Below are 2,529 nucleotides of genomic sequence, written 5' to 3'. Positions count from 1 at the left end.
ACCCAAAACTGTGTATTGAGATTTAGAAATGGTGGACACGTAACGTGACATATTATAAATAGTCCGGCAAAATAGATGCATATTTATTCCAATTGTAAAACTTAAATTAAAACAAATATACTATTAAATGTTATATATATATATATATATATATATATATATATATATATATATATATATATTACCTACTGGCGGTCGCCAGTAGGTAGTTATAGTTAGGACCACGTTTCCATAGGAAATCCGCAACATTCTATTTTGAATAACTTTGGCGCCGGTCGACGAATCCTCGCGAATTATTCAAAGTAGGTGGGGCGCTACGCTCCGCTCCTACCCTGAAAGTCTCGGGGGGATTCGTCAAGCGGGGGCTGAGATAAAAGGGGGGTCCCAAAACGCGTTTTTCTCATGCATTTTTCCATAGGACCTTTAGACAGGGCTACAGCCCGAACGGCTGAACAGAATTACTAGAAATTTGGCAGAGAGGTAGTCCTCAGGTCAAGGAAGTGCCTTTTGTAGGTTTGGTGTAAATCTGTTCAGTAGATTCTGAGAAAATAGCCTTTAAATCAATATATATATCTGAGCCAGCTTACGGTGCGCTTACGGTACGCTTACCGTACGCGTACGGTGGCGTGCGCGAGCGCGATTCTGATTGGCTCTTAGATCTTAGTAAACATTCGAATCGGCCGAAACCAGGAAGCGGCGGCCGCCATTTTCTCTCTCGCACTGAGAGTGATGTTGAAATATAAAGCACAAAAACATGTAAAGGGGCTGTTTAGACAGCTCCCACACACATAGCCATGTTGAGGGAGTCCCCAAAGATCCCCCAAGGCCAAAAACGGAATTTTTATTTTTTCGCTAATTTCGCCGATTACGCTTACCGTACGCGTACGGTAAAAAATTATAAAAAAAACAAAATTATCCACACTCTCCCCACCCCGTGTGCAATTGGTGGCCGAAGGCCACCAGTTGTGCATGGCTTATTACACCTTGAGATAAACTATAATATTGTAAAAAAAACTAATATAAAAAAAAATTATCCACACTCTCTCCACCCCGTGTGCAAATGGTGCCCGAAGGGCACCATTTGTGCATGGCTTATAAAAATTACAAAAAATTAAAATATTACCTTTCAAAACGAAGTGCATCATATGTCCTCCATGTGCGCACGGTGCGCGAAGCGCATCGTGCGTACATGGCCCATCTAGCGTAATGTGGGCACGCGGTGCGCGTAGTGCACCGCGCGCCCACCGTGCGCGCACGGAACGAACTGCGTTAAGTGGGCGCGCACGCCACGAATGGCGTAAAGTAACTTAGCATTTAAAAAAACGTACAAATTCACTGAAAAAACCATAGGTTTCACACACGTTATAGTTAGGAATTAGCATTTAAAAAACCTTGCAAATTCACTGAAAAAACCATAGGTTTCACACATGTTATAGTTAGCGGAAATTTTACTGATAAAAAACCAATGAAATTCCCCCGTTATAGTTAGTGCAGGCAACTATAACTCACGCGACCGCAATCTTTTGCTGATGACATATGTGTCTTTATGAAAAAAAAAATATTTGTAATATATGTATAGCTAAAAATGTATGGAAGAAGACATGGGCAAATAAGTGTCTAAATACAGTATTAGCATCAGCAAAAGATTGCGGTCGCGTGAGTTATAGTTGCCTGTCCCCCGTTATAGTTAGTGCAGGCAACTATAACTCACGCGACCGCAATCTTTTGCTGATGCTAATACTGTATTTAGACACTTATTTGCCCATGTCTTCTTCCATACATTTTTAGCTATACATATATTACAAATATTTTTTTTTTCATAAAGACACATATGTCATCAGCAAAAGATTGCGGTCGCGTGAGTTATAGTTGCCTGCACTAACTATAACGGGGGAATTTCATTGGTTTTTTATCAGTAAAATTTCCGCTAACTATAACATGTGTGAAACCTATGGTTTTTTCAGTGAATATATATATATATATATATATATATATATATATATATATATATATATATATATATATATATTATCTACTGGCGGTCGCCAGTAGATAGTTATAGTTAGGACCCTGTTTCCATAGGAAAACGCAACATTCTATTTTTGAATAACTTTGGCGCCGGTCGACGAATCCTCACGAAATTTTCAAAACTAATGGGGCGCTACGCTCCGCTCCTACCCTGAAAGTCTCGGGGGGATTCGTCAAGCGGGGGCTGAGAAAAAAGGGGGGTCCCAAAACGCGTTTTTCCCATGCATTTTTCCATAGGACCTTTAGACACAGCTACAGCCCGAACGGCTGAACAGAGTTACTTGAAATTTGGCAGAGAGGTAGTCCTCAGGTCAAGGAAGTGCCTTTTGTAGGTCTGGTGTAAATCTGTTCAGTAGTTCCTGAGAAAATAGCATTTAAATCAATATATATATCTGAGCCAGCTTACGGTGCGCTTACGGTAAGCTTACCGTACGCGTACAGTGACGTGCGCGAGCGCGATTCTGATTGGCTGTTAGATCTTAGTAAACATTCGAATCGTTC

The sequence above is a fragment of the Triturus cristatus genome, chromosome 7 (genome assembly GCF_964204655.1).
Source record: "Triturus cristatus chromosome 7, aTriCri1.1, whole genome shotgun sequence".
Classification (NCBI taxonomy): domain Eukaryota; kingdom Metazoa; phylum Chordata; class Amphibia; order Caudata; family Salamandridae; genus Triturus; species Triturus cristatus.
Note: the sequence above shows the minus strand (reverse complement) of the source record.